The sequence below is a fragment of the Dermacentor silvarum genome, chromosome 10 (assembly GCF_013339745.2).
Source record: "Dermacentor silvarum isolate Dsil-2018 chromosome 10, BIME_Dsil_1.4, whole genome shotgun sequence".
In the NCBI taxonomy this organism is placed as follows: domain Eukaryota; kingdom Metazoa; phylum Arthropoda; class Arachnida; order Ixodida; family Ixodidae; genus Dermacentor; species Dermacentor silvarum.
The window spans coordinates 110,004,100-110,019,337 of record NC_051163.1 but is presented as its reverse complement, the minus strand read 5'-3'; positions in this window follow the sequence as shown (position 1 = coordinate 110,019,337).

Here is a 15,238-nt window from a genome sequence, read left to right as displayed (position 1 = left end):
CGCGTTGCAATGTCCACAACGCGTTCCAGCAGACCCGCTCCGTGAATGTGCCTATCTCTCTCTCTCGCTCTCATTTTCTTTATCTCTCTCCCGAACATAGCGCGGCTCCTCATGAAGCCCGGTCTTGGACCACATTTCGGGCTGGCGATGACGGCGGGGAGAGTGTGGGAGCGAGTGCCGACGGAGGACCGAGGTCAAGGGAGTGCGCCGAGCTGTTTCCGCTATGACGCAGCAAGATGATCCAGCCAAGAAGGAAGCGGCCCCGCCCAAGACGACCCGGGCGAAGCGGAAGCCGGCTGCTGCCGACGATGGCGGCAGTCCATCTCAAGAGGCCACCACCGTCCAGCAGCCGCGTTCAAGGTCTGCCAATAAGGACCTGTCTCCACCAACGACGAGGTCCCGGTCTGAGAAGCCGGCAACGCCGAAAGCTATCGCCACCACGGCTTCTGCCAAGGTGAGAAAGGCCCCAGATGAACCAGCACCTGACGCCGATGTGAGCGTTCCGTCCACCAGCAAGGGACCAGCAAGAAACAAGGAGCTCCTCCCCGAGCGATGCCACCTCTGCACCCTGATGTCAGGGAGCCCCTGGCCGACAACTCTAGGCAGGCCCGGTCCGCCAGCCAGAGCTGGTCAGCCGAGCAAGTGGCGCGAAGAGCCGCCAGCCATGCACGAGGAAAAGGGAGGGTTGGGAATAAGTTCGAACGCCATGGGCTTGGGGCAGCTCCACAAGCACTGGAAAAGATCAGCCCGGGGCGCTTGACAGGTAGTATATTGTTGAATATGGACACCAAGGTAAAATAAGTGTCCCAGATAGGGGGAAATGAATGCCTTGGTCTGGATCTGGTTTTATTGCGATAACAATTATATGGACACTCGAAGCGGATTTCTGTCGTCGCCTTCGCCGTGAGGTTCCGTATAAAGTCCAAGGATGATAAAATCGTCGCCGCGCGCCGTATGCTGTATGTGCGCGTGAAAGCAAACGCGGGACGCGCGCTTTCACGGAGAGCGAACGCACGGCGGAGAGCAAACGCGACGTCTTCCGTGGCGCGAAAGGCCGTGAGGGGAAGGAAGGGAAGGAGGGGGCGCGATGTTGTGCTGCGGCACAAACAGCGTTTCTTGCGACCGGGCGCAAGTGGAACTCGCGACTCAATCTCCGACGCGAAAGGAAGAAAGCGGGAAGGCAGCGTGGGAGGGAAGGGGTGTGGCTTCTACTCTGCCAGCAACTGCATACTTGTACTTTGCAGGGCTCCGGGCTGTCACGCGCACGGTATCTTGAGAAAGTGATCTGCACACTGCTCCTACCTTAGTATGCGCGCACTCGCTGCGTATGCTATGCTTTCTCACGCCAGCGTTTTGACAGTGGTCGTCTGCCGTCATAGAGCGTGATCTATTCATGTTTTATTGTGCGCGCTGACACCATGCTTGTTAATTCAGTTAGTAAGCGAATGCGTCCAAGTTTATACAGCCGATAAAACTACTATCCTCACTCCGTACAGCTCTCTACTAATTTGCTATCGCAATTGATGCATCGCCTTTCGGGATAAATTCCGACTTTTTTAGATCGCAGCTCTTAAGGCTCTTTCACGTGGTGCGACTTTCATTGCACCGGAAGTGCGATTTCCGTCGCATGCGACGATAATCGCTGTCGCAGTGCCGACTCTGCGATTTTCGGCTGCGACCAACCGGTTGGTTGCTGCGTCACAACGTCGCAGCGATCGCTGCGATTTTCTGTCGCAATTGCGCCGAGAGCTATTTCGCGGTCTGTTTTGGAAAATGCCGTCATCTCGCTTAACAAGTGCGATGCGCGCGGTGGTGGATGGCCGAATACGGCACGTACGCGAAGGGAGAATAAAGAACTTGTGCGGCAAATTCCATTCTCCGATTTCTATGCGTTCATTGATGCGCTACGTAGCAAACGAAGTGCATTTTCACATTTGCTTCGTATGCTGTAGACACACCTATGCGAGTTCCCAATACAACGAGGTGTTCGATCCCCATGAGACGACATGGCCTTTTGGGGTTGTCACAATTTTAATTTGTTAAGTAGCATACAAAAATCGCGCGTACGGAGCAGTTTAAATAATTGCAACCTCTGCAAGGGCAAATGACAAGGAAGCAAAGTACCTGAAGTTTCAACGTTGCGCTGAACTCGCGACCGTTTAGGTGAATTCTTTTCCTGTCGGTTTTCCGCACGCGTAAACTTCCCGATGCATCTTGAAAGCTTATCTTGCCTCACTTGCTTATTAATTATGACATGCCAAGCGTGCAGGCTATCTTAATGGATTTTCTACGACAGCATATTCAACTCCGTGGCTTGAATAAACAGTCAATTTGTTTTTGAATACTCCATGCACGTTAAGTTGTATCTTCTATGATGGATAGTTTTTTTCCTACTCAGAAACCAACAAACCTTGAATATATTGCGGACTTTTTATCCTATTTAGACAGATCGGCGCATAGAACCCACGTGATACAGCACACAGCGCTAAACAACCAGCTGCGAACAGCTGTTTACTTAGGTCATTCATAGGAACCGCCGTTGCGCACTCCAAAACAAACTTAATCTTCAAAACGTGTTTAAATTACAAAACACGTATTATTTGCTCCTAAGAGAAAGAGGTCAATTACCTTATAACGAGAACGTCTTTTTCATTACATTAAAAGAATTATGTGGCGTGTGCGACAAAAGCTGGCAGCAAGCAACCCTGGGCGTCGCATCAGTCGCATTGTTGAAATCGCAATCATGTGAATTCAGCCCTCAAAAAATCACATGGCGACGCGTGCGACCGCACCGATTTTCTTCGCTCCAGTCACAGCATGTGAACCAGCCTGTGAACCAGCATGTGAACCAGTCGGTGCAGTGATTTCGACCTCAAATTATTTGCCCCAATATATCGCGAAATGAAAACGCGTATCCAGCTGCGCTCAAATTTTGCATTAGGGAGTATCGTAATCGTCGGACATTTTTTTATCGGTCAAATTTTTAAAAATAGGAGATATTAGTATTATGAAACGCGCTCGGGAAGTTGCATAAAATCGAGGAAGGCTTCAAACAGCTCCTCGTCGGCGTCTCGGCCGGCCGAGTGGATGACGGCTGGCAACACTGTCAAGAGGGACAGCGGATGTAAAACGAATGGAAAGCAGGCCGTGGCCTTAGAGGTGGATGTAAGCACGTAAAGTACCTGGGTCAATGACATGCAACCGTTCGGCCCGTATTCACAAAGAGCCCTTACGCTAGAGTTGTTCCCAAGAGAAAATGTGAGCAAAAGCTGATGCTGGACGTACCATTAGGGAGGGTGGCCTGTAAATGACGAAGAGCACTTGCAAATAAAACAAAAAGATGCGCGAACTTTTTAATGTTTTCAAGTCTTTGTAAAAATCAAACGTTCCTCTATCGTGCGCCGATAATCGTGTACGCCATTTATTCAAGTAATTAGTGGTTAATGGCATAGTTTTTGTTATATCGGTTAGAGCAATTTTCTTAACGCGATGATGAAGGCGCATTCAATGAAGCAGTTGCAATGTGTATATATCAGTCGGGCTTCCCGAAAGGTGTAATGTCTGCGCGTACTTTTTCGACAGGGCGCCGCAGAATACAATGGAAATAGTGTCGTAAATAGTAGCGCCAATTGACTACCCACCACCCTCTAGCCCGCATAATCAGAATCTACAAATAAATGTGTGGTGCGCTGGTTGCCACATGCAGTTGGGGCTGCACTTAATCTTCCCGCGTGGACTGCATGACACTGAGAGCTTCATAAAATGTGTTGTTTATTACATTCCGGAAGTTAAGTTATCTTACCGATAACTTAACTGAACGGGTGCAGGCTGCGATGCCAGCGGTTTCATGCCGTTACGCCATTCTCCTTTGCTTTCATTCCTGACATGGCGTTGTTTGAAATTGAAACGTCGTTCGCGGAACACACTTTATTCGTGTTTTGGGCGGGGCTCCAGTGTTCGTCGCAACGTCCGGGTTCGGAGGTTTTAGTGAGATTAGCATTCTTAATATGCATCACGCCCTTTGCGGAATGTTTCTATACCTATGTGTTTAACCGTTTTCCCGCCAACATGAGTCATTTGGGTCTCGTCCGTGGTCTAATAGGTAGAGCATCGGCCGCTCTGCTGAGGAAACCCAGTTCGAAACCAACCATTGGCCCAACTTGGGTCACTGGTAAACTGCCACTACGTATGTGCCTTTAGAGAGATTTAGATTAGGGTACCCTAACCACGCCGTACCCAGGATTTTTCGGGGGAGGGCCCAACCCAAGGTAACTTGTCTATGCAAATGAGGAGAGGGGGTTACTTTTACCAGTGTATAAACGGGAATAATGCCCTCCGTTCGCCATAAAAGCGCGTAAACCCACAGAAGAGAAATGACATAAGGTTTATCTCACAGGTACGCCTGTGTGACAGACCTCGCCTTACCTGTGAGGTACACCTCTCCGTTACTTGGAAAACAACGAAGCACATCAAATGGACTCGCGCAGGAATAAAACGCAGGAAGGACACTGCCAAGAACAAGTAAACAAGCGAAAGTGTAAAATAAAGATTTCTATTAGTGTGTTTTGAAATAGCTCTGGAAGAAAGATATATATGCGGAATAATCACGGTTTTTTTTTTTTTGGATCCATCGTTAGCTGCTCTAAGCAAGTGCCAAAACCGACTCGTATTGTTAACTGGCAAGTTGCGTAACCATGCGTGGCCGCCGGTCCCGTACAACGGCGTAGAGCTCAGGACACTGCGGTTCTAGACGTACTGCGCCCACCGCGGAAAGTTAGAACAACACTCACATAAGCACAGCAGAGATGTGCCTACGTCGGGCGGTTCTGCTGATAACTGTTGAAGCGTCATTCAAAACACACGGAATCATTCTCCACTTCTGGCGGCGTTTTCTCTGCTTGTTTTTTTTAAAATTTGATCCATAAATCTTTTTCACAAACAACGGTTAAATTTGATAATTTTTGCTTTTCCTTTCTGTTTGGCTGCTACCTTGGCTCTCTTCCTAAGCAGATAGCTTAATTTCTCAACTCCTTGCGACCCTTGTTTCCCGTTGCTAATTTCGCACGAAAAGTACTGTACTATTAAGTAAAAACCAGGCGATGCCCGGTAACGGGTGACATTCATATTGTTACGCGAAGGACGAGTCAATTAGACGAGCAACTATTTACAGATTATATTTACAACAGTGGTTGCAGCGCTGACCGGTTGGATTCACAGCTCGAGCCCAGTTCATTCTTCCTCCTCTTTTCTCGAGTGATGGCGCCCGCGCGCACCCGTGAATTACGCTACACTCGTGTAGCATAATCCCCCGGCGGTAAAAGCGACGTCTCGGAGCGTCTAAATTTCATCACTAGGAGGGTGATACTACTTCACTCGTGTAACGTGCACATTATCAGTGGACTTGGAAGCAGATGGGGCGTCAGGGGCCATCGCGTAGGTGACGGGAGTGATGGCACGAAGCACTCGGTATGGTGCTGTGTAACGAGACAGCCGTTTTTCTGACAGGCCGACCTAACGCGACGGAGACCATAGAAGCACCACAGAACCAGGCGGGAAGTGCACGCATCGTTGTCGCCGGTCGTACAAACGCCTTTGACTCTCTTGGGAGTTCAGAAGGCGGTCACGGGCAATTTCCCTTGCGTGGGCAGCGCGGGCGATGGCGTAAAGTGCATATTCACTGGTCGGTGCCGCGTGAACAGGGAGGGTTGTGTCGATGGACAGTGCTGGTTCTCGGCCGAACAGAAGGAAAAATTGGGAATAACCGGCTGTGTCGTGGCGCGAGGAATTATGAGCAAACGTGACAAATGGTAGAGCGAGGTCCCAGTCAGTGTGGTATGAAGAGACATGCTTCGCGAGCGTGTCTGTGACTAGTGCGATTGAGACGCTCCGTGAGGCCATTTGTTTGCAGATGGTATGACGTGGATAGCTTGTGCCTCGTTGCACAGGACTGCAGGATGTCTGCGATAACTTTTTATAGGACTGTCCGGCCACGGTCTGTGAGAAGTTGTCGTGGAGCTCCGTGTAACGAAATCACGTCGCGTAGAAGAAAATTGGCGACATCTGTGGCGCAGCTTGTAGGAAGCGCTCGGGTGATGGCGTATCGCGTGGCGTAGCGCGTGGCGTAATCCGTGGCCACTGTGATCCACCAGTTCCCAGAGGTAGATAGAGGAAAAGGGCCAAGTAAGTCCAAACCAACCCGAAAGAATGGCAACGCTGGAATGTCGAGTGGTTGAAGGTACCCGGCAGGGAGCGTCGATGGTCTGTTGCGTCGCTGGCATTTCTCACATGCTGCTACGTATCTTCGAACGGAGTGAGCAAGCCCTGACCAAAAGAAGCGTCGGTGGATCCAGTCGTAGGTACGTGACACACCGAGATGGCCGGAACTGGGGTGGCTCGTGAAGTTCGTGGAGAACAGCCGGGCGAAGGTGTTTAGGGATCACAAGGCGTAATGCTGGGCCGTCGGGGTGTACGTTGGGGCGGCATAGTACGCCATCTTGAAGTATGAATAAGCGAAGGGAACTGTCGGCAAGTCACAATTCCAGGCGGTCAGTGATGATACGCAAGGACGGGTCACTGCGCTGCTCGTCGACGACATGGAGCAGTGGAAAAACCGAGAGAACGCAGACGTCGGAGTCAGTATCAGACGTAGAGGTCGGGTCTTCGACTGGGTATAGCGAGAGAGGCAGTCTGCGTCCTGGTGTTGGCGTCCCGACTTGTAAGTCACTGTGTAGGGATATTCTTGTAGTCCGATGGCCCAACGACCGAGTCGACCAGTAGGATCCTTGAGCGACGAAAGCCAACAGAGCGCATGATGGTCTGTGATTACTGAGAGGGCCTTGCCATATAAATATGGGCGGAACTTTGAAACAGCCCAGAGGAGAGTACGACATCCGCGCTCGGTAATCGAATAGTTGCGCTCTGCAGTTGTCAGGAGCCGGCTAGCGTAGGCTATAACGTGGTCGTGTCCATGTTGGCGTTGCGCTAAGACGGCGCCGATTCCATAACCACTGGCATCGGTTCGGACCTCTGTAGGTACGGATGGGTCAAAGTGGAATAAGACAGGTGGATTGGTGAGAATGGTGATAAGCCGTGAAAACGCGGCAGCTTGAGGGGAACCCCACGTAAAAGGCGCGTCTTTCTTCAGAAGTTCGGTGGGCGGTCGAGCGATTGCTGCAAAATCTTTCACGAACAGTCTGAAATAAGAACAGAGCCCCACAAAACTCCGGACGTAATTGACAGACTGGGTTACAGGAAAAGCCGTTACTGCTCGTAACCTTCTCCGGGTCGGGTTGTACGCCCGGAAGCATCGGCGAGATGGCCTAGCACTGTAATCTGTCGGCGCCCGAAGTGGCACTTCGATGAGTTTAATTGGAGACCAGCCTTACGGAAGACGTGAAGGATAGCTGCGACGCGCTCAAGGTGTGTTTCAAATGTAGGAGAAAACACAGACATCGTCGAGGTAACCAAAGGCAAGTTCACCATTTGAAATCTTGAAGCAGAGAGTCCATCATTCGTCTGAACGTGGCGGGGGCATTGCATAAACCGAACGGCGTAACCTTGAATTGGTAGAGGCCATCTGGAGTGACGAAAGCGGTCTTTTCGGTCTTGCTCATCTACGGAAGTCTGCCAATAACCACATTGAAGGTCTATGGACGAAAAGTATTTGGCACCCTGAAGACAATTACGAGCGTCGTCGATTCGTGGTAAAGGGTAAACGTCCTTTTTAGTGATTCGGTTTAGGTGGCGGTAATGAACGCTGAAACGCCACGTGTCATCTTTCTTTTTGGCGATCACGGCCGGTGACGCTCAAGTATTCGCCTTAATCGTGACAAAAAGTGTGCCAAGTGTGCAATCAGGCTTTCGCCTTAACGTTTTACAAACGTGTAACACTTGCTTAATTTTCCACCAACGCGTTGTTACAAAGGCAGGTGTGACCACATGCCTGTCGAGAAATCGCAAAACTATGGTTTTCAAAATTAACTAAGAAAATTTATAAGATCTTAGTAAGTTGTTCTTCTTTGGACACTTCTCTGGACACAAATCTGGACACCTTTAAAAAAACATAGTCTGACGATCTGGTGTAATGAGAAGGAGAAACGTGACGAGGTACTGAAAAATTTGCATAAAACATTTCCATTCTGAATTATCACTGTAGCCTCGAAGACGTAATTTTTTTAGTCTTTTCCTACCGAGCACAAGCCAGGTAAGTCAGTGAAATTTGTACCGCTCCTACCGAGGACGAGCTGTGCCCGTCCGAATTAAAACTTTCAGACACAATAGGGCTTCAAAGCAAATGTGTTAGACCGGCTTCACTGCATGAGTTTTACGATGTTGCACAAGAGCCGATTCGACAGAGCAGCCAGTTTTTGTAACGGCAACCCGTTTTGCAGAATGACGTCGTTTTTTAGTGGAGGCTCTGATGAGCGAGATACCGACCTCAGCCTCGCAGAAAGGATGCAATCCTCAGCTGCTAATGTCACGCCTTGTCCTTCACCACCCCGGCAAGTCGCGAGCGACAAGGACGACGACAGACGAGGACAACTACTGAAAATCAATATTTGGCCGTTTTCCCAGAGAGTGGCTAACAACGAAAAGGTTGCATAATGAAGTGTTTCACGTACACCGCATGCGGAATAATATGGGTATACATTGATTTGGTGATATCACAGCGTTTGTATTGAGTGAAAGCGATGATAGTTCACAATAACAATGAAAGTGATAACTAAAGATATCGCACAAAATCTCGGTCATTAGCCTTTCACTGACTGATGTTCTGTAACCTATGCCAATCTTATCACATCCTTCGAAGTTCAAGTTGTCGGACGCCGGCTGTATGGCGCTTAGCGCCACCAAACGCGCCACAACCCAAAACACGCAACCGATTTTGCGAGTAAAGGCGAAAGTCAGTTGCAGGAAATACAATGTCCCCGCGCGTGGCTGCGAGGGGGTGTAAACATGTCGGCGCCCTCCTTGCCGTGCCGCCGCGGCCAGCAAGAGTAAGTGAGACACGTCACTAAATGTGGGCGGTGCTTCGTAGAACGCGGAGCGACGCAAGGTGAACGAATCCTCAAACACTCTCGAAGGGCACAAATGGCGCTTTATGTATTCTATTGTTTCGAACCAGAGCTGCTCTGTAAGTTTTTCAGAATGTTTTTGTTGAAAAATATCCTCAAATTCTAGCAAAAACCAGCCTGAATGCGCGTTATTTACGAAGGCGAACTTTTCATGGCCTTCCCTTCCAGCTGAGCGTGACTGTTTGCTCAAGGGTTTGTCAGTAGCTCGGCGGATATAATTGTGGACATTATATACGAAGCTTATACGAAGCTTATAAGCGCACCGAATGGGTCAGTGAGTGGGTTTATGCTGACCGAAAATGTAGTGGCTGTGTGTGGACTTGTACTATGCGTACAAAAATAAAAAGAAACACGAAAATTAGCAGCGCATCCGTATACTTTGAAGACGAGTGGCGGCTTGAGTGCGATTGGCATTTGTATTACGATAGCAATTATATGGAAACTCCGGGCGCATTTCAGCCGTCGACGTCGCCGTCACCGTCATGTTATGTATAACGTCCCAGTGCGATAACATCGTAACTGCGCGCCGTATGCACTGGGTGCGAGAGAAAGCATGCGTGGGTGGGCAGAGGGCAGTGGCTTGATCTCGCGTGCGATGGGGAGGAAAGTGGACAGGGAGTGCACCGTCTTCCATCACGCGCAACATACCGGGGGTGGGGAAGCAGAGGAGCGCGTTCTAATTCGGCGTCGACTGCGTATATGACCAGGCTGAGCACATACGCGCGGCCCTATATCTTGCAAGCGATATACTGTGAGTACAGAATCTAAGTGTGCCGAAGGCTGTAGCTTCTGTGCGCTGTGTTCTCTCCGGTTAGTTCGCGTTCAAGCGAGAGCCAGAACGAAGGTAATTTCACTTCGCTGCTGCTGCCGCTGTTCCTCACGCGAGTGTTTTGACAGCGAGTGTATGCGATCAACGAATAAGATGTGTAAATGTTTGCCTGTGCGCGCGTGACACCATGCATGTTAATTTAGTTGGTAAGCGAATGTTTACAAGTTTATACGGCCGATAAAACTGCTATGCTGACTTTGTATAGCTTTATAATATTTGCTGTCGCAATCAATGCTTAGATTTCCGGTAAAAGTGCGACTTCGTTTCATTGCGTTGGAAGTATTATTAGTGTGGATACATTGCTTCGGTGCCATGTATGCGGATGTATCCCCGCATTCGCTCCAAATTAGCGTCACAAATTTCGCCATCTTTCCCGAAATGCGGCGGCAAGCGGTTTCGGCGCGCTGCCGCCTTCGTTCTTTGCTTTCCTAGCCGGTACTACCCAGCACGAGACATGGGGGATGGCATGGCGTGAAGCTGCTTGCAACCATGAGGGGGAAAGAGAGAGACAAAACTTCACTGAGCCGAAAGAGCCCAGTTCCGGGCAGCGTAGTCTCATGGGAATAGCGAACAGTGGTAGGGGCCTAGTCCGGCTCAGGCCGAGGAGCCGCGTGTGGGCGACATGTCTGAGGATGCCCAAATAGTTACGCCACTTCACCAAGAGCAGCTGCTGCGGTGAATCCAACCTTCTGTCTTAGCTCGATTTCTGGCCATGCTTTAGCGCGTTGCGCTGAAAACCGTAGCGCGGTCAGTCGGGCGCTGTGTAACTCACCGACCGCAGTAATGGGTGGTGATTGCGTATGCAACGTCAAGGCGTTCCCACTCGGGGGCGGCCGATTTGAATGGTGCTAGCGGTTTCCAGGAGCTTTCAGTCGCAATTTCCATGTCACGAAACAAGTTCTGGAATAATATTTTAACAGTGCTGTTATCTTATTATTTCCCTTAAGTGCCCGTATAAAAGAAATTTGTGGAATGCTACGTACGGGTCGCGTCTCCAATACCGTTCATCTGCAGCCGTATTTGTATATATAGGACAAACAAAAGCTTGCGATAACATGAAACATGGCATGCGTAATGGGAAAGCATGTAATCTACTATTGGATTGTGGCGCCTGCGGGTGTAAGGCATGCTTTCAAGAGCAGCCCTAGACACGCGTGAAATCTCACACCTTCAGCAATAAAACATATGCATAGAGTTGCGGAATCCAACCATCGGTGGTTTTAAACACAAACAAATTGCGCTTTTAAACCTGTGCACAATCTAATTTGCAAAGTCATAAACTGTTTTTATTCTTATTTTTTGCCATATATGTTTGAAGACCACCTTATTACCTGCATTGTTCCAACGTATACGTTCTTTGACCAATAATATTAATTTGGTAGCCAGCGCGTGTGCACATCCTGCACTTCAATGTTCGGCAATGCATTCACGTCATGAACTTAGACCAACTCGCCCAAATCACTATACTAATTTAGAGTGGCCGATTCGGGCCCTTTGACACCAAGACGTTGCCGGTAATCGACAGCCGTACCGAGGCCCGATCTTCCTTCTCGGGGACATCCTTCCTCGTCTTAGCCTTGCTAATCACCACGGTGTGTCACGATCTGTTCACGTCGGTACATTACATCGCAAACAAACTGCTCCTCGTACAAAATCCGTGATGATGGAAACCGGCACCGGTTCCCCAGCCGAGAACTGGGAGTGACGCTCGGCGCAGGCAGATCGTCGTTCGGCCGCTAGTTCTGTAATGACAGACCTCGGCTGCAACAACGACTTCGTCCTCAACACAGAAGACAAGCCGCTGAGTCCAGATCCGTAGCCTGCAGCTGCTTGGCGAGTTTGTCAAAGCGCTCCAAGTACTAGAAGACGCTTTCCAAGAGGTGGGACACCAAGCGAGGGCACCATGGGCTCTACAATTAATGTTTGTGGAAGTAACAGCTGTAGTCATGAAAAGGCTAATTGTATGAGTACGCCCGCAGAGGATTCGGCTGCTCATTCTTAGATGACCGATGCTATGAGTTCGTGTACCCATTATCGGATGTTTGCATCTGCATGTTCCGCTGGGCGGGTCCTGCTCAGGCCACAAAACTCCCCTGCAGCCGAACCCCGCGCCATGAACGCACTGGCAGTGGAGAAGGCTAGACAGACGGAGTCGGCGTGTGTCTCCATGAAAACGTCCTGTTCACCGAACACAATATCGATGTTCTCCCCTTTACGCACAAGGATATGCACTGTGAGACTGTGATCTGCTACCAGGAATAGTTGGAGTGCCCGTTTCAGCCAGGCTTAGCTCAGATACCTGAAACACTACTATTACTTCGAATGTCGCCACAGTTCCAAGATGCGGCAATGCTTTCGACACCAAGAAATCCCTGCACTATAACTTATATGGCATTTTCTGTACTGTCCACGACAGTAAATAATCTGAACAGAAGACTTGCGACAAAGCGGAGTGTCACCCTAGTAACCGTGTCGCATAAACTTTGTAATTGTAGACATTGCACTTTGCGCGCTTATTCCCATCGTGCATAGAAAGTCACAATTTCCGCGTCAAGCAAGGAACAACGACGGCACTGTAATGGAGGCAGTTTCAAATGTCAGTGCTCTGAACTTCCCAGACTGCAGAACCTGCCTAGTTTCTCTAGACATGCGAATATTTTTATCATAATAATTCCAAAGGCCGTGCACATCCGCAATACGCAGAAGGTTGTTGTAATGAACTCTATAAGGAGCGCGTACCTTTTAGCTTAATTCTTGAGAGCAAGGAATTGATTGACAGGAAGCGGAATTTTCGTCTCTTACTCCCGCACAATAGCTTTTAAACAGCAGACAAAATAAAGACGCGAGTCTTGATGAGCAAGCGTAGAATATAAATCTATATGCCAATCACGTAAGAATGCACTATGTATAATATATATCTATATTATCATCATCATCATGTGTGTGCATGCCCTTCAACTTCATCGCGCGTGTGGGCGCATCATCAGTGTGGACTGTGCCGAGGTTCCTTCGCCACTTCTTTTGGGCTCAATAAATGTCCGCCCTTGATGTGACGTCACAACTGGTGGAGGTGCTTCTTGGCCCCCGTGCTTTGCACGTCTGGCCTACTCGCTGGTGCTTCGTTCAGGTCGCTGCTTGTGCCCACTATCCGCAAGCATGTCGCAGGACGAGCAGCCGGGCGCTTCTACCCTAATGGAATTTTCCAATGTAACATGCATATTGCAAAAGTGACAACAAAAAAATGTGGTTGATCCCTCTTATATAGGAATCGGTATAGAACACGAAAGTGAAACGTGTCTTCACAGAAGTAGTGTAATGTTTATTGCACATTGATATATAATGTCTATTGGTGTTTTGTGGCTAAAGCGCCCTTAGGCGTTGATGCACCCACGCTGACGCCTGGTGGCACGTCTCCTCCATCACGACTACCAACGTCGATGACCATGAGCAACCGTCGTGCATATGGAAGCTGCACTACGCTGCACACGCTAGCACAACGCGAAAGACGAAGCACGTAACTGACACACTAATACAACGCGCAAGACAAAGCACGTAACTGAATCGTCACCGAGTCAAATCAGCGCGTACAGCGCGTCGTAATTGCAGCCTCCGCGATCAACTTCAGAAACATTTTCAGAGCTAATTGCGGAGGCCACGCTCCGCTGTGCTGAGTACGGTGAACGCCACCTAGGTGGCGTTGGTAGTGCTTCTTGATGCCAGCGTCCCTTCGAATGCTGGCATCGAGGCGTCGTAGTGCTGAGACCACCGAAGCGTTCACTGTCGGTGCGCGTTAGTGTCATAATGCAGTACTTCTCTTTTCTGCTCGTAGGCGGCGGCACCGCCCCGAGCAAGAGCGCGGGTACACGGAGGAGTGTTAGATATATAAGGCGCGTCTGTGTAGCTCTCTGCAAATGCGTTTGTGGCGCAATGGGTTAAACGCTCGGCGATCTATCGTCGCGGACCGAGAGGTCGTGGGTTCGATTTCCAAATTTTGCATGTTTGTGGAACTTTTTCTTCTGGTTTCTTTCTTTGTATTATGTTCGTGTACATTGTAAGAACGTCATATCCGTGACGGAAATACGTCAGTGAAGTCTTGGTGGACCCCGGCATAAAACACTTTCGTGTTAATATATAAAAAATGGAAATAAGAATAAATACAGTCCAATAACAATTTTTCCAAATTTCTATAAAGGTGTAGAAAATGCTATTTTAAACGCCTGTCCGATTTTGTTGATCACCTCATGAAACCGGCCCAATAATGGTTTTCGTAAAAAACGATCGACTGAGCTTGGTCTTCTAGAACAAAAGGTGTACATATTTGAGAATTTTTAATCCCATTTCATGGTACTTGGGTTGCTTTTGGACTTCATGAATGCATTTGACCTTGCTGATCATGGCGTTTTATTACAAAAAAATCGAATATAATGGTATTTGGGAAGTTGCATATTCTTTAATTTATTCTGATTTGCGAAATAGTCCCAATTTGTAAGCATTGCAGGCGAATGTTCAGAAGAGAGGCCAGTAACGATGGGCGTTCCTCGGGGCAGCACCTTGGGACCCTTCCTTTTGGCCCCTTAAGTAAATGAAATAACTAATGTAGATACGGCTGCTAAAAATGTAATATACGCGGATGACATGAGTTTGTTTACTGCCGGCAACTCAGGTGATGACTAAATTTTAAGAGCTGATTATGCACTAAGGTAAATAAGCGACTGGGCAACTCATAGTTACCTAAAATTAACATTAACAAAATCAAACCAATCCTCTTCCGTCCGCGCAACAAATCCGTTAAACTTCCTCCCATTAAGCTAAACGACAGTGCCATCTGCAGTTACGCTGTGAGTTTTCTGCGGCGAACACATCACTTAGGATGACCACGTTGAGTATATTGTCACGGGTGTAAAACTATTAACGCAATGTATTTACAAGAGATACATAAACAGAAGCTGAGAATCCAGAGCGGCTGTTGTCACTTCGTCGTCTTCTCCGTCGTCGACATTGTCTTCTTTCCCCACCGTAACAATATTGTCGGTAAGTTGTCTAGAATCACGGGCATACTGCGTCGCCACTTTTCATTTTCCTGTATCAGCCAACATAATGCTTTACAATGCGCTTTTATTACCTCAAATTAACTATGGAGTTGTTGTCCGGGGAACTACAACAAGCGAAAACCTGAATAGAATTATACGTTTACAAAAAAAGAAAAAAAAAGAATATTCCGCCTAATATCCAAAGCTGCTTTCCTTACGCACAAGGCGGGCCTTTTTCAGAAGCATAATCTTCTTCCGGTTCATTCAATGCACTGTTATAGACTATGTCGACAGTACAAACTCGC